The sequence below is a fragment of the Equus przewalskii genome, chromosome 1, assembly GCF_037783145.1.
Source record: "Equus przewalskii isolate Varuska chromosome 1, EquPr2, whole genome shotgun sequence".
Taxonomy (NCBI): Eukaryota; Metazoa; Chordata; class Mammalia; order Perissodactyla; family Equidae; genus Equus; species Equus przewalskii.
The window spans coordinates 135737818-135763970 of record NC_091831.1 but is presented as its reverse complement, the minus strand read 5'-3'; the positions used below and the strand labels follow the sequence as shown (position 1 = coordinate 135763970).

At 37.6% G+C, this 26153-nt stretch overlaps 1 protein-coding gene across 1 annotated transcript in view; it reads right to left on the bottom strand.

Annotated features, from left to right (window-relative positions):
• The window catches only part of PRTG (protogenin), a 117582-nt gene that overhangs the window by 25332 nt on the left and 66097 nt on the right, over positions 1–26153 (bottom strand). The gene's annotated exons all lie outside the window — the stretch shown is intronic.

Below are 26153 nucleotides of genomic sequence, written 5' to 3'. Positions count from 1 at the left end.
TCCTCCTCTACTGACCAGAGACAGATTTTTGATTTTAAAAGCCTTGGGTTGTGCGATGGATCACTTATAAGAGGTTACATATGTAGAAGTTTTTGTTTAGTTATTTCATGGGAGATTACTTAAAAGCATGGAAATCAAAGCGACATTGTTTCCTCCTCAAAGTTAAGAAGAATTACAATGATCATCTTTTAGTAGTTTTGAAAGTTTTTATAACCATGTGTTATTTAAGTTTATTTCTAAGTGTGCCCTTTCCGCAAACCTGGGTTATCAAGTTGAAAGCTAAACTCACCAAGAACGATGGGTTGGAGCTCCCTCTACTGGGTGCTCATTAACCATCACAATACAAAAACTAAAGTCTGTCTCATGCATATTAAAACAAAAATTTTTTTCAAGCCTTTGAGGAAATAAATGATTATAAAGTTTAAATGATATACTTTATAAGATATTCAATAGTTTAATGATATAAATACATTTAAATGTAACTGTTTGTGATAACATTTAACTAGAGTACTTAGGGTAAAAATAAATACTATTCAGAAATAATGCATTTCATTTTTCCCCCAGCTTTACTGAGGTACAGTTGACAAATAAAAGTTGTATATATTTGGGCCAGCCCCGTGGCCGAGTGGTTAAGTTTGCACGCTCCGCTTCAGTGGCCCAGGGTTTTGCCGGTTTGGATCCTGGGCGTGGACATGGCACCACTCATCAAGCCATGCTGAGGCAGCATCCCACATGCCACAACCAGAAGGACCCACAACTAAAATATACAACTACGTATTGGGGGGGATTTGGGGAGAAAAAGCAATTAAAAAAAAAAAAAGAAGATTGGCAACAGTTGTTAGCTCAGGTGCCAATCTTTAAAAAAAAACTCCCTACCTCTTTTTTTTCCTCCCCAAAGCCCCAGTACACAGCTGTATATTCTAGTTGTAAATCCCAGTTCTTCCTTGTGAGCCCCCGCTCCAGTATGGCTACTGACAGACGAGTGGTGTGATTCCACACCAGGGAACCAAACCCGGGCCACCAAAGTGGAGTGTGCAAACTTTTAACCACTAGGCCATCAGGGCTGGCTCTGATAAATATATTCTAACATCAAATATTAAAGCACATCAAAAGGTTGTCCTAAAATATAAAAGTTTTATTTCTATTTGTTTGGACAAAATTAAAAACACAAGAAGAAAAATTTATACAACTCAGAAAATTTCTGTACTTTCTAGATAGAAAGGTAGGAAAACTAACAACATTTGATTATTCTATGGAAAATGTTTTTCAGGTATGTTATTTCGAGTGTCACAAAACTCTATAAGATCTATGTTATTCCCATTGTATAAACTGTGGTACAAAGGTGTTAAGTAGCATGTCCAGTGTCACACAATGTCCAATGTCACACAAAGCTGAAACAAGAAGCTGTGGAGTTTTCTATGGGAAAGTACAGGGCCTTTAAATTTACATAAATACATGTGTCTTTGTCATAGCAAGCAAGTTTGTCTTCTTTTTGTTTGTTTGTTTGGTTTTTTTTTTAAAGATTTTATTTTTTCCTTTTTTTCCCCAAATCCCCCCGGTACACAGTTGTATATTCTTCGTTGTGGGTCCTTGTAGTTGTGGCATGTGGGACGCTGCCTCAGCGTGGTTTGATGAGCAGTGCCATGTCCGCGCCCAGGATTCGAACCAACGAAACACTGGGCCACCTGCTGTGGAGCGCGCAAACTTAACCACTCAGCCACGGGGCCAGCCCGTCTTCTTTTTTTTTTTTGGTAGATTTAAAAAAATCTTTTTTTCCTTTTTCTCCCCAAAGCCCCTGGGTGCGTAGTTGTATATTCTTAGTTGTGGGTCCTTCCAGTTGTGGCATGTGGGATGCCGCCTCAGCGTGGCTCGATGAGCGGTGCCATGTCTGTGCCCAGGATTCGAACCGATGAAACACTGGGTCGCCGGTAGCGGAGCCTGCGAACTTAACCACTCGGTCACAGGGCCAGCCCCTGTCTTCTTATAATGAATTTTAAAATAGAAATATTTTCAAACATTTTATAAAATAACTACCAGAAAACAGAGAAACACATTTGGATTTTATCACTCATGATTTCCAACATTCAGCACTGAAATTCTGGGATTCAAAGGTTCGGTTCAGATTAATGGCTACTTCATTTGAATCTGTTTTCTTCTTTCTTTTCTCCTAACATATTGCTGAACTCATTAGTTAACTGCAACTTGAATTCAATATTACAAATACTCCCTCTGAATGGGTACAAATGGAATTCAATTGGCTCTCTGTAGCCTAGTTCTTTATAAATTCATAGTGCAAGCTTCAAAAATATTTCTTTGTTCTGTCTCTACCCAGAAGAGCATCTTCAGGAAAACCTCCAGAGTGTGAGGTATTATGTCAGGAATGTAGCAGATACAGAAAAAGAAGGATAAGACAGAATTTGCCTCAAGTAGCTCATGTTCTCAAGAAGCCAGACACGGATACAGCTCTCTCTCATAGAAAGCTGATTTCAATGAGCGTTACGAGTACAGGTGGAGAGATTAATCTTTTTTCTACTGTGCAAAACAATCCATCTACGCTTCATGAATATTTCTCTGGAATGGTTATTTTTTTTCAGTCCTAAAATTGATTCTTTAAGTTTTCCCTTCTTCCTCTTTAAAAAACGAACTGCTTACTCTAAATTTTAAACCCAGAAACAAACCTTTTTTTTTGGTGGATCAGACAGAAGCAGCTTATGTGTCCCGAGAAGACGAGAAAACAGAATTGCTTCCTTTAACACACCCAGCCCCTGGCCAGCACCCAGCTCAGCCGCACCCAGCACAGACTCCAACAAGCCCAACACGAGGACCTGCAGCTCCCCCGATGCCCAGCTGGACATCATTCAAGCAGCCAGAGCATCCTCCCCCAGGGCCAGGCTCCTTCTTCTGCTAGTTCACCTGAGGTCAGGAAAAGGGAAACCATCGAGTGGGCAAAACGAGTACACTGGGTGCATGAGATTCCCTTCTACCCACACACAAAAGATAAAACAAGAACCAGGGTCATTTTGGAAATTATTTTAGTAGAAAAAATAAATTTATAGGACATATTACATAGAAAAAATAATTTAAAGGAGAGGGAAATCCCATTCACATTTGTTTTCATGTGATTTACCCTTTACAAAGAATCTCATTTAAAAAAATTAATAGTGCCAGGTTGGGGCCAAGCTGAGCAGTGGGCCATGTGGATTTGCCATGTGCTCCTCTTTGGCTTTAAAAACTATGACTCCAATCTCAAAATCTAGTCACTACATTATTTTGGTTTGTTAGGATCCAGAGACCCTGGAACAACCCGGCTCATTCTTGTTCGTCAATTTGTTCGAAATCCGATTTCATGTTCTGTTTGTAAATTTCAGAGGGACCCAGGGACCAGAGCCCTCAAATAATGTTAAGATGAGCATTATCAGGCAATGAGAGTCATCAGCTAAGAAAGAAAACAGAGAACAGCTACATAATTAACAGAATTAAAGATAAAGGGTAAAAAAATTGAGTTTAGGACAAATATAATAAACACAGGTCAATGCACAAAGAATGCACTTCAGCATTAAGCAGCACAAGCCCTAAAACTGCACAATTCTGCAAAGATCCTCTGATACATAAAGGACAAAGGAGAGACCCAAGATCAACACTGTGAAATGCCACCCTGTTCCCAAGGCCTGTCACCGCCTTTCTTGAGTCAAGCATTGCCACATATGCGGTGCTTGGTTACACGAGACAGCAGACTTAGACTATGTGGTTTAGGGGGAAAACAGCAAAGTCAGGAAGAGCAGCCACAGAAAGCAGTGTAGGCCTCCTCAAAACCCAATGAGGGAAGGAGAAGAAAGGGAGAGAGGGGAGAGGGTTGGTTCCAGTCCCTTCAAAATTCAACACGAGAGGAATAAAAATTACTCCTCACAGGACTAATTCTTAATGGTCCCAGGGGTGATGGCTCAGCTTGGTAGTATTTGTATTAAGCGTTAAACTTGCTTAAAGATATAGCAATATATAAAGATGATGGGTCAGGAAAGAAAGCTCAAGTTAATTTAACACTTATCTGACCCTAAAAGTTTTGACTTAACACAGTTCAGCTCTGGAGTGTCAGCTTAACATAAAGTGATTGTGGTCCCAGCAAAATGAGCTTCTCTTTCCTTTATTAGGGAGTCAACCTTTGGCCAAAAAATGCAGATCTCCTTCCTGAAACATTGCTATGGCTACACACTTTTTATCTTCTCCACCTGCTCTGGGACTTGCCTCACCTTCTTTCCTTTCTGATTCATTCTTACCACCAACTCTTCTACTTGAGTTTGTTTTACACAAGGAGGAGTTAGAACCAGAGTCTGGTTGGCCAAGGAGGAGTTCATAGGTATCAAACAAACTTTTATCGAGTGCCTACTAAAAGACACCGTATGAAAGACTCAAGGATTAGAAAGATATAACTCTTACTTTTCATTTCAATCTATCAAAGGAGATAGACTGGTAAATCAGTAGTCTGTATATATTATTCACTAATTGTATAGTCTCGAGCAAGTTTCTTAGCTTTCTAAGCCTCATTTACTTTCATTTGAAAAATAGAGATATAAGCTCTTATAGGGATTTTAAGAGTATTAGATGAAATCATGCCTACTAAGGACTTTGCACAGTTCCTATAATTAGTAAAAACATAAACTAATTGTTGTTGTTATTATGTGAATAAAGTTGCCTGGGAGAACAGAAAAAGTACTACCAAAAATATAGTGAACTTAAATTTAGAAATCATCTTTGTGAAGTTAAATGAATATCAAAGATGGTTGAATATCAAGCAAGGTCTAGAATCCAGAACCTCAGTAAATTAGCAATTAGCAAATCCTCTCTGTCCTCATTAACATTCCCTGGTGCATAGAGCAGGCAAAGCCTCTCAAGTGTGTGTCTGACTTGTATGTATGATTGAAGGAGCTGTGTTTTGTGTTTATGACCACTAAGAACGCTTCTGTTTTGGCAACCACGTCACATGGTTTATAATCCTCTCAGTGTCAAATCCACCTTCACCCACGTCTTCCACTTTAATCTAATAATCTTTCATCTGCTAACAAAGAAACAACCTGATGATTATAAATGCTTTGGAAAACAACTTAATAGACTTCTTCCCTAATGGAAGAAGAGTAGATTGTTTCATGAAAGGGAAATATGGAAGAGTTTGAGGACTAGCATTAGAAACAGCAAGCAGATGGAAATAACAAATTAATTCATCCTGTTAATCATATCCATTTTTAACAATTAGGTGTTTATTACCCTCAGTGACTACAACTCAGAACAAGAAAAAGGAAGATTAATAAAATGAGATTCTCTGTAATGCCAAAATCTTTTAACAATGCTCTGATCAAGAACCTGTTTAATTCCACTCTAAAAGTATATGATTTAACAACAATAGTACATTAACTGTATCTTTATGTAATATCTTAAGTAACCTATTAAAAACTTCGGCATAATAGAGTTCCTAAAGACCATAAAACAACAGAAAACCCATGCCTCCTTGCAGTTTTACTTGATTAACTTGTGCTTCTCTTCTCCATCACTAGATGGCATTTGTGTGTCTGTAAGAACAGTGATGACCCCACTCCTCTAGCTAAAAAGATGAGAGCTGTGCAGACATCAGCTGAAACTGAGGAATGAGCAATTCACAACAGGTATGCATGAACGAGAGCTGTTGCTTAAGTTTCACCAAATGAAATGCAAAGCAGTAAGAAGGGAGAAGGGCTGCCATGGATTACTGTTTGTCATACATGTAAATATTACAAAGGAACTTCTAAAAACCCTGTGAGCTACGTATTGTTTTTGTCACCTGTCCTCTACAGAGGAGGATGCTGAGACAAACAGAAATAAGACAACTTTCCTAATGAATCAGTGCTACTAAGAGACAGTCTAGCACAGTGGTTAAAGGCTGAGATGTCAGACCCAGACTGCCTGGATGCTAATTCTAGCTTGGTCATTACTGTGTAACTTGGGGAAGTTTTCTTCTCTCTCTGTACCCTGGTTAAAATCATCCAGAAAATGAATATGATGATGATAATAGCATCTACCTCTTGAGGCTGTTGGGAGGAGGAAATAACTTCATTCACATAAAGTGTCTAAAAGAGTGCCTATGTAATAACAATTATAATAACATACTGATAAAAATATCAACAGTAATAATTTAAATAATTACTATTACCATCCCATAACTCCTCATCCTTGCTCCCTCTCCTGGAGAAAGGCAGGCTGGTGTAATCACTACACCAAGAAATCTGGTGTAGTGATTCTTGGGTTTGGATTGAGTTTCCTAATGTAGAGAATGGGTACATATTTGTAAAATGCTTAGGAAAACGTCTGGCACTTAGGAAGTGCTCTTTAGTGCTAAATAAACAAATGTAGAGGAGAGAGTGGTTTGAGAATTAGGGGATTTTAATCTTGGATTTAGTAGCTGTATGGCTGCAAAGGCAGTTTCCTGGATGTCAGTTTTACCACCTTTAAGATTAGGAAGTTGAAATATATCAGTTGTTCTCAAACTTATTTAGGCAACAGTGCATTAGGGGGGCTAAGACAAAGGTACAATTAAGTACCTACAAGACAGGAATAACTGCTGCAAAGGGATTTGTTAAAACTCTAAGGGAATCCAAAAGAAGGAATGGTTACTACTAGTTTAGGGGGTGGGGAGGGCTTCATAGAAGTGCATTTGAGCAGAATTTGACCTTATAGGAAGCATAGGGAAGAAGAGACCAAGGGCAGAGTATAAGCAAAGGCTCAGGGATAGGACCCATGTATGGGGGGTGAGTAACAGGGAAGAGAGCTCAGTAAAGGGTGCAGAAAAGAGGTCACAGAGAAAAGTCAGGCTGGGGGCAGATTTTGGGGAGCTTTGAGAGCCAGGCTAGGCATTGAGGATTTTATTACATAGACACGGAAGACAGCTGACTAAACGGAATTGTTGAGGGACGGGACGAATGAGAACAAGAAGTAAGAAAGCTCCTAAGGTTTTCCAGTCTGGGTCGACCAAAAGAAATGGAAGAGGATATGCTTGGCAGAGCCAAGGACATGCTGAATCAGAGATGCCAGAGGAACATTCAAGTGGAGCTGACCAGTGGGTGACTCACAGTGTGGGCTGGAGCCAGCAGTTAGGATGGAGAAGCACATTCAGCAGTCATCTACACAGAGGACCGGGTGCCAAGGGAGAGGAAAAACAGCAGGAATTAGAAATCTGGGGGTGAAAAGGGAAGTGAGGAGAATCAGGAAGGTAAAATGTCACAGATGTCAAGAGAAGAGAGGTTGACAATGTCCAATACTGCAGAGAAGTCACCAAGGGTAAGAATGACATCTGGTATATAGGTCTTTCAACAGAGTAAACTCATCAGGAAGGGGTTGGGGCTGGGGGTAGCAGAAAACACGGAGCTAAGTAGCAAGGAAGTGGTAGGACGTTGGAGGCAGAGCTCTAAAGGGCATTGAAAATGCAGTATCTTCTGCTGTGTACCAAAATGCTAACAGTGGTATCTATGTCTATGTGGTAGAATTTTTAGTTACTCTGCTTCCTGTATTTCTACATGTTCTACAATATATATGGATTGCTTTGGTAATAAAGTAATTGGGGAAAATGTATTATCTTTTATATGCCAACAAGCTACTATGTACTTCTATATGCATTATCTTAAATAATCCATACAACCCTATAAAATAAGAATTATTATTCTTGTTTTATAGATAAGGACACTTCTACATAAGTAAACCAGTTTTCCTTTAAGAATTACCTATTTTTCTATATAAAATATCCAAAAATATATTTCAGACTTCCCTGATTCTTTAGTATGCTAGGAATAATTGAAACTTTTTAAAAGATTTTTTTTTCATTTTTCCTTCTGCTCCCTAAAGCCCCCCAGTACATAGTTGTATATTTTAGTTGTAGGTCACTCTAGTTGTGGCATGTGGGATGCTGCCTCAGCATGGCTTGATGAGTGGTGCCACATCCACGCCCAGGATCAGAACCAGCGAAAGCCTGAGCTGCCAAAGCAGTGTGTGCGAACTCAACCACTCGGCCACGGGGCCGGCCCCCTAACTGAAACTTTTTTTGATGCCTCAAAACCATCCTTATGAGCATCAATTATAGTATCTTCTACAACAAAGAGTAGCTGTTTTTTAAGTTATTTTTCTTGTCTTTCAGCTGCAAATCAGTGCTTCTGGGCCTGTTTTATAAAGCGAGGGACCCTATAATCACTAATGTTTGAGAAGCCAGATAGTAAAACACATGAGAACATGTATAAATTAAGAGAATACATCCTAAAGAACGGCATCCTCTCCTACTGAGTGGCTTTGTGACTTAAATCCCTTTTTTGCCCACTTCTGGGTTTTAGGCTTTCTCTGAAAGAGGCCAGTTTGTAGGCCCTGAATAAACAGGTGATATTAAGTACATTCAAAGTAATCAATACACAAGAGAACAAAAGCAGAAAAATCAAAGCTGTAAACATTAAGGACTAAGTTAATTTTACTTTAAGGAGAAAACATTTAAGAATTCCAATCCTTTCAAATTTTGATCCTTGTTCTGTCCCTACACTTCTTTAAGACATAAAAGTTAAAAACTAATAGGCGCACTTAATAGGAAGTTTCCACACCATACCTCCCTCCAAAAACTACAAAGACCAAGTATTCTCTGATTAGAGAGGAACTTGGACAATAAAACTGATGGACATCCATTCAAACTTTATGAATTCTTTGTTGTAATACTAACATATCCAGAAGTTTAGTTTCCTGGAAAATGCATAATAGAAAACAATTATTTACAAAGTGTTTAGCTGTGGACCAACATTAAAAGACAACACTGGGGTCATGAAAACCAGGCCTGTTTATTTCAGCTGCTGCTTGTTGGTGAGGCTCCAGAAGCCTTGAAAAGAGCCAGGCCAGAGTGCGCAGGTCAGGGGTAGATAAAATTAAGAGAAAACCGGAGGTCAGGACCATGAGAAAACTCTGACTCCACAGGAGTGAGTCCACCTCTGACATCATTTCTAAAATTCAAATCTGGTAAAGACTTGATGAGTTTTATTCCCAATCCTTCTAGAGAAACTTCGCATGTGGTGGGAAAAGTAGTCCTCCTAGGACCAAAGGAAAATGAAGCAATCACATCTACTTTAGGACAATCCCCTGCCACTTGTTCAATTTACAGACACGGAACATGCTAGAGTGGCTGAATAAAATGTCTTAAGAAACTACAAAGCATTACTTCGAAAATCACTATGCACTACTTTGAATTGTTTACTTAAAATACTGCTATAGAAAAGTTTTGCCTCTGTCAGCAACAAAGTGTCACAATTAAGATAGTTTCCAAAGCATTAAAAATAGTCAAATATATTAGACTATATATGCGAAGGTAAGTAGCAATCTGAAAATTTGCTGAAATAAGGTCAGCATATGTGAAGTCTGAAACTACTAGGTAGGAAATGCTCAGAATAACTGAGAAAGGTGAAATTCTGAAGGATGAAACCTCGTGTCTGGCTAAATGTCCGTTTTTAATTTAATCTTTTGTGCTACAAGGTTTTGTGTGAGCCTTTTCAGGCCCATTGTTCCCCTGCAGTCCGACTGGAGAGCTCCTTGGTCTGGCCAGCCAGGGTGACTACACTGCCCCCAAGCCTGTCCCTCCAACACAATACCCCCCATATAATTATTCAGAGAAGAGGCCAGCAGTAGGACCGCTGTGACACCTGGGTCATGGCCTCTGACAGGGAATCTGGGGCCAGCCCAAGTCTGGTCCAGCAGAAGAGGAGCAGGAAAAATGCTAAGGGGGATGGGTGGGAAAGGAAAGCAGAGTGAAATACTCTGCTTTAAAATGCTATGTTTAAGCACAGTAACAAAAACACAAATCACATTTAAACAATGTGGTTCGCCTTCAAGTCATCCAAACGTTGTGAGAACTGTGGTGTCTCGCCCCTCTAAACCATACTGCCATAGGGGAGCAGATTGCTTCTGAGAGGGAATTCTTAGTCTTGTATCATCAGACTTATGTTAGAACGAAAAAAGTTAATCCATGATGGTTAAAATGGCTTACATGAATGTGCTAGTATGCTGACTTAAAGACAGAGGCTTTTAGCTAAAAGAATGTAAATTTTACTTTAAGCTTCGGTTAAAAATTCATTCTCCTTTTGCTTATAAACTGAATTTCTGTAACAGATTATTAATCATAAACATTTTTCACTCCATTTGCATTATAAATTTAAAGGAAATGGCTTTTTTTTTTTTTCCTTTTTCTCCCCAGAGCCCCCCGGTATGTGGGTCCTTCTAGTTGTGGCATGTGGGACGCTGCCTCAGCATGGTTTGATGAGCAGTGCCATGTCCACGCCCAGGATTCGAAACAAAACACTGGGCCGCCTGCAGCAGAGCGCGTGAACTTAACCACTAGGCCACGGGGCCAGCCCCAGAAATGGGTTTTTTTAAATGATCACTATGCCAAAATGTTATAAATCTGTTTCGTGGTAACATAGAATATTTGAATGTAAAATAGAATGGCAGCTGGAGGGGCAATCCCCCACTCTCCCAACTTTCCCTGTGTCTTCTGTAGAACAGCTCTCTGTGGAAGCTGATGGTAGAATATTTGTCTAAACCTGAAATGACTCAGTCCCTTTTGTTCTGCCCCCCTGAAGGGCCTTAAGACAAATAACACCTCTCACTCCCAGTAAAAACATCCCCTCTCCCACTGAGCTTAGGATAATTTAGAAGAAAGTTCTTTGTATGTGACATTTGAGAATCAGCTTCCTCCCAAAATAAGTATATCCTATTGATAATCTCTATTTAACATCCCCCAATGACTTCTTTTTTGATGATGTGATTTAATTTTTATACATCTATCAGGTTTTCAAGACTTTTTTTAAAAATTATTTTTCGTTTTTGACAAATGCATTACTTGGGGCTATCTGGATAAGAAATATTTGGGGTCGAAGATTTCTACTTGAACACTGCCATGAATGAAAGTGTTTCACATCCAAACACTGAAAAACGAATCTGAAGGTGATATTGGAGGCTCTCATAAACACAGTTTTTGATCTTCTATGTTCCTTTCTTATGGCACTCCTTTCCCTTTGTAAATCTCTGTGGAAGAAATGCACCTCAAAGGTCCAATTTTGTAAGATGAGCGAGCGCTGACCCTGAGTCGTCCCACACCATCATTTAATGGAATTACGCCAAGAGTTAATACTTCCTTTGGGGTGGGGAGGAGGGAAAAAAAACACAGACTCCAAAAAAGCAGCAGCTTAACTGTCCCAAAATTTATGATGGCTTTATGTGAACAGTACTAATAAGGTTGGTCCACATATATGTTCCTGAATAATTTAAAAGTGAATAAAATAGAGCAATTGCTGATCATAAGAATTTATAATTGTAAGACAAAAAAGGGTGTTAGAATGGGGGGGAGGTGCAGTCTCCTAGAACAATTAAGAGACTATAGAATGTACAAATGAAGTTTACTTAAGAAAATGAAATAAATTCCTTTGATTATGTTGATATTTCTATCAAGAGCAATCTTTTCCCTAAAAGCATCCAAAGTACTTGACTTCTGCTACTGTACTTGGCTTAACATTTGTTTAAGTAGCTGCCCTGTCTGCCAACACACATACACTGTCTGACATACATCATTGCCTTACAAACAATATTTTTATAGACTGACAGAGAGAGCCTATTCATGACAACCAAACTTCCCCTGAAGCCATGAAATAAATTTCCTTCCAGGACTAACATTTCTCCGTTTCACTGTCATGGGCTCGCCATGCCATTTTGACCCTTTTGTGAGGCAACATGAAAATACCATCTATCATCTCCTGAACCACAGCGACTTGGTCGGAGGTGCACAGTTTCATTGCAAAAACATCTGTGGTTTGATAACCATTCCTCCAAATCTCAGCCCTCAGCAGTTAAAAGCATGCTTACAAGATGGGAAAGACGCAGGTAGACAGCTTGAAATCAACCTTAAATTTCTTCTCAAGTGGGAAATGCAAGCTGGCGAAATATCAGCTCCATCAATCACAGGGATAAAACAGGATTGTGTTATTTATTTATGCCTCCTTGAGAACTGACAAGAAGCACTATGTTACAACAATTTATTTAAACTTTGCTGAATGTATCACTCTGACGTCGATTTTAATGTTAGCAGATAAGAGAATTCTGGGAGTTCTTTGATACAAGCAGGTGCAAGTGATTACCGTGTTAATTGGCTATAAACAGTCTACTCAAATTCCATATAACCCTTAAATCTTTCAGGTATTGAAAGACACTGAAGATCTTTGGGGTACTGGAAAGTACTCAATATATCTTAAAATGGTTTTCAATACACATGATAGAGAATCTCAAACAATTTGAGCACACAAAGTTAAACCAAAAAGGTTTTCAGATAAAATATTCAACAGAAGATCAAAGGCTTCTTACATTCAATATCTGTTATTTTGGAAGTGCTGTTGTTTTAAGCAAGTGCATAATCATTCTGTAAAACCATTCTTAATTAGGAGGTATTGATTAATGATAAAAAAAACACAGTACAGGGCATTTTAAACTTTCAGGATTGTTTTTTAAACATTTTGATATATTTATTTATCGTTATTTATATGTGTGTGTGCAAGTGCCCATACATACACTTTTTCTTTGGTTGAATCATCACAACACTTCACACCTAAATACTTGGACATGTTTCCCCCAAGAACAAGAATGTTCTCTCCTACATAACCACGAGACCATTATTACATCAGCCAATAAATTTGACAATGATGCAATTTTATCTTATAGTCCATTTTTAAATTTCCAAAATTGTCTCAATAATGTCCTTTATAGCTGTTGCCATAACACCACCCCGGAATCCAACTGAGGGTCACACACTGCACATCACATCTAGAAGAGTTCTCTGTCCTTTTCCTATCTTCCATAGCAATGACATCTTTGAAGAATCCATTCCAGATGTTTCACAATCTGGATATATCTGATTGTTTCCTCATTATTAGACTCAGACAAAACAGTTTTGGCAAGAATACTACATGGGTTAGATTATGACTTTAGGATTTATTAAGGGAAATAAAACTTAAAATCCATGTTTTTTGTAAGTGCGAATTTGTTAGATTGCTTGTTGAAAAGGAATATTATGGTTTCAAAAGCTTTTCTAACCCCAGAATAGCCTAATTTTCTTAATGGCCAATTTTATCTTTATTTATATTTTTCCATATGAATGTTTGTATTGAACTCTTGTCTGACACTGAGGACAATAAAAACAAAAGAAAAGCACTGATGTTTTTAGGCTTCTTGTAAGATTTCTAGAAATATCTGGGACTTTATATAAACAATGCAAATACAAATTTCTTTTCATTTTTTTTTTAATTCTCAATGAGTCACAGTGGAATGCCAATCTGTAATATGTACACAGCATGGGAATAGAGTATACCAAGAATCACAGCCATGAAGTATGCAATTGAGTCAACACGGGACAGAGAATATGATTAAAACAATAGCTGTAATTTCTCAGAAGGGAAATATGCATAGAAAAATGGGCCTTTCAAAAGACTGTCTCAGGGGCCGGCCTGAGTGGTTAAAGTTCTGCGAACTCTGCTTCAGTGGCCTGGGGTTTGCTGGGTTGGATCCCAGGTGCAGACATACTCCACTCATCAGCCATGCTGTGGAGACATCCCACATACAAAGTAGAGGAAGACTGGCACAGGTGTTAGCTCAGGCCTAATCTTCCTCAAGCAAAAAAAAAGGAGGGTTGGCAATGGATGTTAGCTCAGGGCAAATCTTCCTCACACACACACACAAAAAGAGTGTCTCATTACTTCTTGAAGTTTTCAGAGGTTTTAAATGTAGTTTCTATAGTTTTGTAGGGTGAGAATTAAGGCCCATCTGCCATGACTTTTCTTCTGAGACAAAAGGTAATTTTACAAAAGAGTAGGAGCCTATTCAAGAAAGGGAAACATACTAAAGATCATCATATTTGGCCATCCAGACAGAGAAAGGTGAAAGTTCAAAAAAATTACTTTAATTGTTTCCTCCAATAATATCTCTAGGTCATCCCAAATCCTATAAAACGATTCTAGAAACCATAGGAATTTTCTTTCCTTATTATCTTAAGTCATTTTCAAGCATAAGTTAATATAGTTTTCAATACACAGATTTGTAGAGAATCTCCAACTATTTGAGCATATAGAGTTTTTCTGGAGGTAGTGTATTTCAGGAATTTAACTAGTATAGTACAATCTTCCTCTAATAATGAAAATATCCTGTGCTCCATAGCTAACAGCGTTTGCCGTTTGCTTTGGCTACAAGGAAGCTCATACCTAAATTTACAGGCATTTCCAGCAATCACACCAGATCTTACGGCACGCAATAGAGAAGCCATAATCCTGGTTTCATCCAACCTTTATCATCTTTGTTCCAATTTCTTCATTTAGGCATACTCAATTTTAAAAACTTCACTGTTTTTTTTTTCTCATTATGACCGAATATATGTTATAGAAAATTTATAAAGCTCAGACAAGTAAAAAGAAGAAATAAAAATAAAATATCCTTAATACCAGCCCCTGGAGAAAAGCACTGTGAACATTAGGTTGTATGTTTTTCACTCCCTTTCTTATCCATATGCACATGTACTCAATATTTTCTGTGTTTTATAACCTGCTTTTTTCACTTAATATACTGGAAACAACGATTCATGTTATTAAGTCTTCTTCTAAAACATTCCTTTGAATGTCCACATTTGTTCAAATTGTACGGATGTACCACAGTTAATTTTATTAAACCTCTGTAGCTGAATATTTAGGTTTTCTTCAGTTTTTCACAATTATATATGACCCTGGACACTACAGTGAAGATCCTCGTGGTTAAAAGCTTTTGCATGTTCATTATTATTTTCTTATGATAAACGTCTATTACGGGAATTGCTGGGTAAAAGAGTATGCATATTACAACTCCCCCACCTCACCTTTTTTGGTGTTTCCCAATTATCCCTAGGAAAGTTTTGTATCAATTTATACTCCCGCTACTAGTATAAATGTTCTTTAATCCCAAACCCTTATGAACACTGGGCCTTAAATCACCTATTTGTTTCGTACTTTGTTGAGTTTTGTGTTTCTGTATTGAGTCATTCCAACCCTTTCTTGGAAGGAAGCAGGAGATACATGAATTTGAAATAATGACTCTAGTTAGCTATATTTATACAATCTACCAGCGAAGATGTATGAATTGTGATAATCAGGCAAAATGTGCTGGCTACTGTCTGCACAGGTTTCATAAGTTACTCTTAACCTCCTGGCGTGCTGAGAAAGCTGATGCCACTTTCACCTTCAGCTGAAGCAACTGCTCTAGCTTCTATGATAAACCAAGGTAGTGTCAATGAAGCCAGCCATCCTTGCTAATTCAAGAGGCCTCCCCTTACACAGGGCAGGCTACATTTTCTGGGATGTTAGGCAAAGTCTTTCAAGATTTCAAACATCTGGAAATGGAATAGAAAAATATGTACAATTTCAATAAACTCTGTCAGGATTATGTTATCACACTAATTTACCCAAATCAACCGATAAATCAGGTTGTTTAGATAGGAAGGCATACCAGTATTTAGCCTGTTCTGATGACTCTAGTTTATGCTATGCCTTCTTTAACTCTTTCATTATCCCACCAGGGTCCTTCACCTGCTTAACTTCTATTATCTTTCAGATCTCAACTCAGTATCAGTTTCTCAGGGAAACCCACCCTGACCCCCACCCTCAAACTATACAGTGTCCCCTATAACATGGCCTTATAATTTCCTAGGCTTCTCCATCACAGCACTTACTAAAGTTTGTAATTATAACTTATGTGATGATTCGATTAAATATCTAATTCCTCTTCTAGACTGTAAAGCTTCCTACCTGGGATAACTACTTAGAAATACCTGATTCTCTCTTTTAGATGAGTGATCTTGAAATGTTTTTATTTCACCTTCCATTAATAAATTCTTTTTCTAGCATGCATACTTACAACACATATACCTTTATTTATTTATAACATATACATGTGTGACAGTCCTCTTACGTACCTTATGAAGCCAAAATACAAAGATTTTTTTTTTAAAGATTTTCTTTATTTTTTTCCTTTTTCTCCCCAAAGTCCCCCAGTACATAGTTGTATATTCTTCGTTGTGGGTCCGTCTAGTTTTGTGGCATGTGGGATGCTGCCTCAGCGTGGTTTGATGAGCAGTGCCATGTCTGCGCCCAGGATTCGAAGCAACGGAAACACTGGGCCGCCTGCAGCGGAGCGCACGAACTTAAACACTCGGCCACGGGGCCAGCCCCCAAAAATATTTTTAAAGACTAAGACAACAAATGTTTTCCTCCAATAACAGCCTGTCTTGCAGCTCCCCTCCACCCCATGGAGTGCGTAATTAGTACAAAGTTTAAAATTTCATTTGCATTAGGTTTTTTTTTAAGAACAAGCTTAAAGCAAAAACAAAACAAAACTTGCAACTATAATTACTGCTCTACAGCAAATGTTTCTTTTCTATCCACCTTGAAGTGTCTTTCATGTGCTAATGTGGCATCTAAAAAACCTCCTCTCCTTTAACTTACTTAGATCTTTAAGGACCTCACACATCTAAAGATTCTTTACATTCACCAGAAATCTCCAGAGTGATCTGAGAGTTGACATGCAGTATGATTAATGGACAGTATTGATTTAATTTCCTACAACAAGTGTGTTCCTTTCTGTAAGGAAAATTGTTGTTCCCAAGTCATGTCAAGTATTTCACCATGCTTACAGATTCTTTCAAATAGGAAAATGAAAAGCTTACTGAAGTTTTTCCTTCGTTCACATAAATACCATTTGCAAGTTCTGACCTATAAAATAACCAAGAGCTGATCAATAACTATGAGCATCTTCCTAATACCAAGGAAACATTACTTTTGTTACCATTTTATTGAGGTTTTACTAGCACATGTAGAAAGGAAGCAGAAAATAAAACAGTAAAATCAATTTAATAAACTTCAAAATATAAATCCAGAGTGCTGTAGAGAAGACCAGGCTTTCTTAGGAGAGAGATACATACAGCTAAAGATTCAGTGTAAAGCTATGAGTTAAATAATTATTAAATAGACGTGAACATCATTAGATAGTAAATTATTAAAGTTTCTTCGAATACCTTAACTTGAAGCGTCATTTGGAACCAAGTTAGAAATTCTTTTTCTGGAGACAAATAGTGGGACTCATTTTGTTCTCATGCACTTTTTATACTTTATATCTGAAGAAAAACTTGACTTCTTAACATATAAAGAGATAAACAATTGGTGATTCCCATTCTCACCCATATTTCAATAGTGTCTGGGTTTTTTCTTTTTAAGTTTTCTGTTGTTTTGCTTTCCCTAAAGAAAAGATATTTCAAATGGAGATTTAATTTGAGAGAGGGATAAATGCTGAGAGGAAGGAGGCGGAGAAGGACACTTTGCCCAAGGCACCCCTTCTTCTAACCACCCTACCATCAGACCCCAAACTTAGGTGACATCAGACTCCAAACTGGAAACACATCACAATCGGTATTTCACTTTACAGACTGGAAAAAAAAACACAGCCGCTTGAAATAATGGAACTTCCTTATCCTGCTTATTTTCTCCGTCTCCACGGGGGCCTTACTTTATTTAGGGTTCTTTTCAGTCAGGCATGTGAAGTGAGGCTCCACGAGTACTGTAAATCTTTACCCAGCACCAAAGGTCAAAGGGTTATCTGTGCTATGCAGTTTTAGGGCAGACGATTTTCTTTACTCTTTTCTTTCTTTTTTCTTCTTTTTTTTTTTAAGCAAGAAAACAAAACGTATGCGTATGAGTCACAGCAAGCTAATTTAGGAACTAAAAAGCTCCTCTTCTACAGATGAACTGCTTTCTCAAGAAACCACCAAATATCAACTTTTCAGGCATTTTACAAAGAGAACCAGATGCAACCGAGCCCCCTCCCCACCACCACTGTCTGCTGGAAAACTGGCCACACAGCTGCTAAAGCAGTAAAACAACTTCAAACCTACGAAAGTGATGACCATTTAGGCAAACGCATCAATTTTGTTCTTGGGGAAAAAAACCACTTCGGTTTATCTAAAAAAAAAAAAAAATAGCTGTGTATCATTTTTGTTCACAAATTACTCCTCATTTAATAACAAGACAGATGTTTTTCACAGAGCTTTCCATGTTTTAGAGCATTTCAAAAGGTGACGACTATTCAAGACTAAGAATATAAAAGTCCAGGAAAAACCATCAAAATTCTTTTCCCAATTATTTTTTTGGGGTTTGACACGGAAAGTTGAACCTTATTATTTTTTTTAAAGATGGCGAAAAAATTTTTAAGAAAATATAGGCATTTATCGCTCCTTCCTTCTCTCACTACAAAATGATCTTTTTAAAGTGGAAAATAAAATTGTTAGGTATAACACCCTATAGGATACCATTAATACAATTCTGATACAGTACAATATACAGCAAAAGAGCATAAGGCATTTATTTTTTTAAGGGGCAATGTCATTCTAGTCCTTTTTGCAATCCTCTGAATTTAAGAGGCAGAAATGCAAATTACGATAGTACTGCTGTTGCATTTGACTGGAACAAAAAAATTACAAAAAGGCTTTTAAATATTGAAAAGTGCAAAATATCTTCTGTGATTTGCTACAAGATTCAGTTTGGAATTTGCCAAGTAGATTTCTCCTATAATATAGCAGCAATGATTTTTCTGATCCCCTTTGCTTCTTGCTTATTTAAAATTCCTCTATCTTTTGTGGCAAGTAAAAGAAACTGATAAAAGAAATGAACAGCTAATAGTTATCAAGCACTTACTACGTACAATGCACTGTGCTGAGGGTTCCACACGCACTAGCACATTTAATCCTCAATATCCTAGACATTTACAGCAAACTGAGGTTCATGGAGATGAAGTAATTTGACCAAAAGCACACTCCTAGGGGGTGGAGAACAAGGATTTAAACTCTGACCACCTAGGATGTCAAAACCCTCAGTCTTCTATTTTAATTTTTAAATTTATATACACTAAAATTGACCTCTCGTGGTGTACAGTTCTATTTAACACATGCAGACTGTGTAACCACCACCATAATCAGGATGCAGAACAATTCCATCACACCAATTGTATGGCTATATCACAGTTTGTTGATCCATTCACCCATTCAAGGATTTTGTTGTTTCCAATTTTGGGGGACTGTGAATAGAGCTATTCATTTGTGTATAGGTTTTTATGTGAACATAAGTTTTCATTTTTCCAGGGTAAACACCTAGGATGGGACTGCTGGGTCATACAGGCAGGCATGTTGAATTTTATGAGAAAGCACTAAACTGTCTTCCAGAAGTGGCTGTACCATTTTGAATTCCTACAGTAATACATAAGAATTCCAGGGGTTCTGCATTTATGACAGGACTTGTGATTGGCAGTTTTGACATTTTAAAAATTTTTACTCATTCTAATAGGTATGTAGTGGTATCTTACTGTAGTTTAAATTTTTAAACTTGCATCTCCCTAATGACGTTGAGCATCTTTTCATAGACTGCTCAGGCGTAATCCCCATATCTGAAGGCCTCAGTCAGGCCCACATGTCATCAGTCAAGTCCTACATATTCTAAGCCCAAAACAACTTCATATCTGCCTTCTCTCCAATGAACTACTGTCTTAGCTTACCCTCTCAGCATCTTAGATATTTCAACAACCATCTTACTGTTTTCCTGTCTTCAGTAGCCCCCTCCTTGGCCCATACTCACTGCATTCTCTAAACCTATCCTCTACGATATATCATTAACAGTTACCTTTCTAAAACAAGCCATGTCACTTTCTCACCTGAAAACTTTTGATGGCTCTGCATTGCTTATATTATAGGACAAAGACCAAACCATTTACCAGGGTACACAGGCCCCTTAAAACATGCGCCCTATATAACTCTATGCTTTTAGTCTCTACAACTCCTACCCATGCGACTCATGTTTTAGCCATAGCAAACCAATGAGGCTACCTCTTCAATCTTTTTGCTTTTATACATTTTAAGCTTCTATGAGTGAAGGATTTTTGTCCATTTCTCTAACAGGCAAACTATTCTTCATTATGCAGCAAAAATCAGTCATTTATCCTCTATGCTTCCAGAATATTCTGATTATATCTTAATTTCGTCTATCAGCACATTTTCCTACGAATGCTGATAGATCCTGCACGCTGAGGTTAAATATTTTGGAGGAAGGTATGCCATCTTATGTTGATATTCCTGGTGCCCAATACAGGGCCTGGTACAGAGCATGTGCATTCAATCAATAAACGCTAATTCTTAAATTTTAAAAATAATGCAAAATAAGTTAAAATAGATAATTAGGGTGGGGGTAAACTTTAATTTGAAAATTTTATGAAATTGTTTGATATGACAATTAAATTGGTGTAGATAGCAATCTTACGTTATTAAACCAAGTAGCTTTATATATATATACATATATATATATAGCTTTATATATATATACATATATATATATATATAAAAAATTCTGAGAAAAATATATATTGTATCAACCCTAAAATTAGAAATTTTGCATTTCTAATTGGCGCTATCTTCTAGGCAATGTCTTCACAAAGAGTTAGGAGAAGAAATCACAGAAGTCAAAATGCATGCTGTGGGAATGGTTTCAATTTTGCGATTAATTTACTGGTAATTAATTTACATTAATTTAATGGTAGCTGCAGCCCATTATCAGTAATTCCTAAATGGAGTTCATTCTCTTACTCGCGAGGCCAAAGAGCGTCTGTGTCATAAGTAGAGGCCCAAGAGAACAACCAAGAAAGCAAAGAATCCTCTTTATCTGAAATCTACTGAGTTCCATAAAACACTGCACTCACTGTATTCACACAGTGCTACAGGGGCTTTGTAAACAGTGTTGCAGCTCCAAGAGCCCACCATAAAGCTCAGTGATGGCAGCTGAGAGGGCTCAGAAATACTCTCCTTTTGAGTGACTGCTAAATGCTCCTGGCTTCGCACTGTGGGTTGAAAGAACAGTTGACGTTTATGGGTTTCTAGCATCCACGGCTATGTCTCCTTTATTTCCTTGTTCATCTAGAAACAGAATTTAAGTAATTTGGCAGTACCACAGTTGCCTAAAATGAGATGTACCAAATCAAGAGTAATTAGGCTTGCAACAGAAAGATATTTCTAAATATGAATCTAATCAGGTCACTCCTTGCTTAAAACCATTTAATGGCTTCATACTGCCCTCAGGATAAAGCCCACATTCCCTCACGTGGCTCACCATGTGCTGAAGACCTAGCTTCTTGTAAGCCTCTCTGGCTTCACTCTGTGGTCACAGAAACACTTCAGTTGCTCCAGAACACGGTCATCCCTCATCTCCTGGTCATCTCACATGAGTTTCCCCATTCCCTCAGTATTTCCTGCATTCCACCATTCCCTCTTTGAAGAAGTAAATTTAGCTGTGAAGCTTAAGTTTCAGAGCCCTTTACTTGCATCGGGTCTACTCAATGCCCTGTGCCTACAGTACGTTTGTATGTTATTTTTATTCTATTATTTTGTTTATTTTACTATATATTTTTTCTTTTTCCAGGCCCCAAATAACCTGTATCCACCCCTGCCACTTTGCCTGGCTAATCCTACTCTCCCTTTGGATCTCAACAAAAATGTTACCTCTTCCTGGAAGCCATCCGCACTGCAGCCCTGAAACAGGTCAGAAGCTCCTGCAAGTGCTATAACAGAATCTGACGTCCACTATCAAACAGTTCATCACACTTTCTTTTAATTGTCTATTTAATTATCAGTCTTCCTCCTAGACTCTACGTTCCCCAAAGGCTATGACCATGTTTACATTGAATATGGGTGCATCTTAACACAGGGACGACCACACGGTAAGCTTGGTAGATATCTGAGAATGAAAGGATGAATTTGTGGATGAGCACTCAGTGGCAAACAAAACACAGGGAACGAAGGGCCCAAACTGGAAGATTATACCTGAGAGCCTGTGATTCTCCCATGCCCGGGATGTTTGGGAAGAAATACACTGACTGAAGGATGACAGCCAGGAAGGGCCATTTTTTCCCCCATGTGAACACTGAGAAACATGGGAAATATGACTAGAAACAAGCAATAAAAAGTGCAATAGAAGTGGACTAAGGAGGGGCTTAGTGGTAACAATACTTAAAACTCAAATTGGCCTGACAAGAGATTCAGCAACACAGGAACCTAGACGGCACAAAAACAAATTTCTGACAGATTTCAGAAAAGAATAACCAACTAAAGCTAGAAGTTATTAATTTACAAAGAGAAACATTGGCTATTTAGGGAAAATAAAATTTTTAAATAAGAGTATTTTGTGACACATCAAAACTATATGAAACTCAAATTTCAGTGTCCATAAATAAAGTTTTATTGGAACACACCCAACACCCATGAATTTATAGATTTTCTATGGCTGCTTTTGTGCCACAGTGGCAGAGAACAAATGGCCCACTGTATCAGTCTGCTCGGGCTGCCATAACAAAACATCATAGCCTGGATGGCTTAAAAAACAGAAATAAACTACTCACAGTTCTGGAGACTGGGAAGTCCAAGATCAAGGTCTGACAGTGCTCAGTTTCTGGTGAGGGCTCTCTTCCTGTCTTACAGACAGCTGCCATCTTGCTGTGTCCCCACATGCTGGAGAGCAAGCTCTGGTGTCTCTTCCCCTTCTTATAAGGGCACTAGCCCAATCAGCTCAGGGCCCCACCCTTATGACCTCATTTACCATTTATCACCTCCTCAAAGTCCCCATCACCAAATATGGTCTCATTAGGGGTTATAGCTTCAACACAAAATTTAGTGAGGGTATACACATTCAGTCCAGAACACCCACAAAGCCTAAAATATTTACTATCTGGCCCACTATAGAAAGTTTGCCTATGCTTCCTTGCTCTAGATCTTTGCTTCTCAAAGTGGGCAGAAATGCAAAAGTTTCAGGCCCTACCCTGACCTACTGAATTAAAATCTGCATTTTAACAAGATCCCTGGGGTAATTCATACATATATTAAAGCTCAAGAAGGACGGGTTTCCAAATCTAACAATCATGGTAAACCACATGAAAAAGATTTTTTAAAACACAGATTTCCAGGATCCACCCCGGGAGGAGAGGAATTTTAAAAACAGCTACAACAGTTAACCTTTGCTGAGAACTTAAAATGCAATTTTCCAGGCACTGTGCTAAACTTTACATACACTATTTCATTTAATCCTGTTAACATTCTAAAATGGCTATTATTATTATTATCCCTATCTAAAAGATGAGGCAAATAATCAGGATTTAATTTGTTAATAAGTTGTTCAGCTTCAAGTTAAACCTAGGCAGCAGACATAAAACTTATTAACTGATATTTCTCTTTTAACTGTCAGAGCCACGTGCCTCCTATAATAGAGCATTGTAAATGTACCATGGGAATGACTGACACCATTTGGGGTCGCAAGAGGACTCCCAGAAGAGTTGAGACACAGTTAGGCAAGATTTCTCTAAATGGAAAGAAGAGAGATATCTATAATTTCATCCGGAGAATACCAAAAATATTTTAGAGTGACAAATAAGCTTTCATTCAAGAAAAAGAATTTAAGGAAAGATAACCAGATGATGTACTGTAACTCTGCATAGTTCTTACAGTTCCATCCATCTGCAAACATTTTGTCTTTAAACAGAGGTAGTTGAAAATTAGAAATGAAAATCTTTTCTTTTTTATTATCTTAATGTAACAGTATTTCTTTAGTAACAGAATTATTTTAGAAGCGGACGCTCCATTTCTTTTGAGTATTGGTTTTTAAATTTTTCAAGTATTAAGGTTCTAAATTTGAGTTGAATATCAATCATATTTGGCATTTTCAGACTCTGCAGAGAATTAATTGTTCAAAAATTTTTGTTCTCTTGATACATTAAGAAAAAATAGTTGAGTACTTGCTAAAGCCTGTGTTGAAGTTGCAACATGCTTTAGCTTGATAATAGACTAAAAACAAAGTAACAGAAGGTAACTTAAAAGATATTTCATAGTGAAGGGCAATACAATGCTCATCAAATGTTCCCTTAGTTTTAACTTGTACTCACACTTTATCAGTTTTATGGCCTACATAGTACGTGGTTTCCAAAATCATTCCTTGAAAAAGTCCACTGACTTCAGCTAAGTAAATTTATTTGTAATTCTTTGAGAGGAAAGAATGAAACAGTGCAATCAGATACTGTTCAAAGGAACTACTTCCACTGAAAGTAGAAATAAACTGTGGTAAAGCATAGGAAGAACTGAAGACAGGCAAAAAAAAAAAAATGTGAGGTATGTCCCCAAAGATCTTGCTTGTGGTAAGTGACAGCAATAGTGTTAATGGAATATTTACACCAATCCTAAAAATGGTCTGTTAATAAATAAATGCAAAGTGACCTCACAGAAACCAGTGCTGCTTTGTAAAGTCAAACCTAATCTAGAAAGAATGCTTAATGACACGTGTCGTTGATCACATGTTACTTTAGAACAGAAGAATCCTGGCATCTATAACGATATTTGGGCTGGCAGTTGATACCAAGGCATCAGATTATCTCAAATGAATTTATAGGCTAAAAGTCAGTATGAAAAGATATACCTGAAACTATTCATGATTAGTAAGATTTTGTTATAATATAGTTATTTTTGACTCTGTTTTAAAGGTGCAGCCGGGATACTGCAAAACAACCACAATATAAGGATTTTCACCTGTAGGATGTTTTCAAAGATTTTCTGAGTGTTATCTAAGGCTTCCTTGTGTGAGAGGAATGAGGGAACACAGTCTCTGAAAAGATTTTGGCTTGCCTCAAAATGTGACTTTCATATTTCCTAAATTGAGTGATTCTAATTCTCTTCGAAACAAAATCACTATTATAGTAAGTTGCACAGTGAACCTCCTCTGACAAAATAAGTCTCTTTGATACCACAAAATCTTGTCCTGCCTTGACTAAGGGAAAGATTATAACTCCCTCCAGTTGTATCAATTTGGCTCCACCAGTGGTAGTTTTTGATTTTCTTTCTTGGGATACGTAACCACACCACCAAATCCTATTCTAGTATGGTAAAAGATAACACCCAGAAATCTGACTTAATTCTACCATGTCTCCATACAAACTGGCTAAGGGACTCCAAAATTACATTATTAACCAGGGACTGTTTCTTTCCCCTCCTACTCCCTAGCAGTAACTGGGAGTTCCAAGTTTGGATTTCTCAAAAAAAGATGTGTGAGTTTTGAAGGTGTGCAAGTGATCCACAAACATTACTAATGATTTGAAATATTTTGGATCTTTATAATTGGTGCTAAATCTCATGCTCACTAATCATGATTGCTGTGAAATTTAATAGCACAAGCCCTTTGGCAAAACAGAAGCTAAAGATTATCTACTATCAGCATCCTAAATGCTAAACTAACAATAGCACCATCTAAATAATCCCCATTTTCACTCTATTATGTAAAGACAGAACAATTAAGAACAGTTTCTGACAGCATGTGAAAATAGTTCTTTTGCAATGAGAAATCCTAACTTCAGAATTTGAAGCCAATCTCTGAAATAAACAGACAAAAAAGAACAAGTTATTTCAATTAGTCTATTATCAGGGAATACAAGTGTGCTGTTAGTTTTGCTTCAGGTTTTTGTGTGATAAACGTAACAAATGTTTTAAAATTCTACTTAAAATTAAGCTAAACATTGGAAGTGCCAAGAAAAAAAATCTAAATGAAAATAATCACTACCAAGAGGCAAATAAAATCTTGAAGAAAACCTCAAAACACAACTGAGAACAAATCACATGAACATTCAATCACAATCCTAACGCTTTTTTCCCAGCTCCCCAAGAGTAAACCACTTCTAATTAAAATCAAACTGTGTATTTAAAATTATTAAACTAGAACCAGCAACAGCAAAATACTCCCCCTGCTCTGCTAGTATTTATATTGTACTAATAAAGACAAGAGAATCTTTTTAGCCACTTTAAAAAACAAAATGCTCTACACAGGAACTGAGCGAGCTTTGAGAGTTTAGAGTAAAATTTTCTAAAATAACTTTCATTACTAAGAACAATTAAATTTAAACAGAAATTTGGGAGAAAACTGGACAAGGCACTCAATTTGAAATCTTTGGGTTTAGTCCTTCTTGTTTTAAGCAGAGGTTACAGTGTTACAACATTT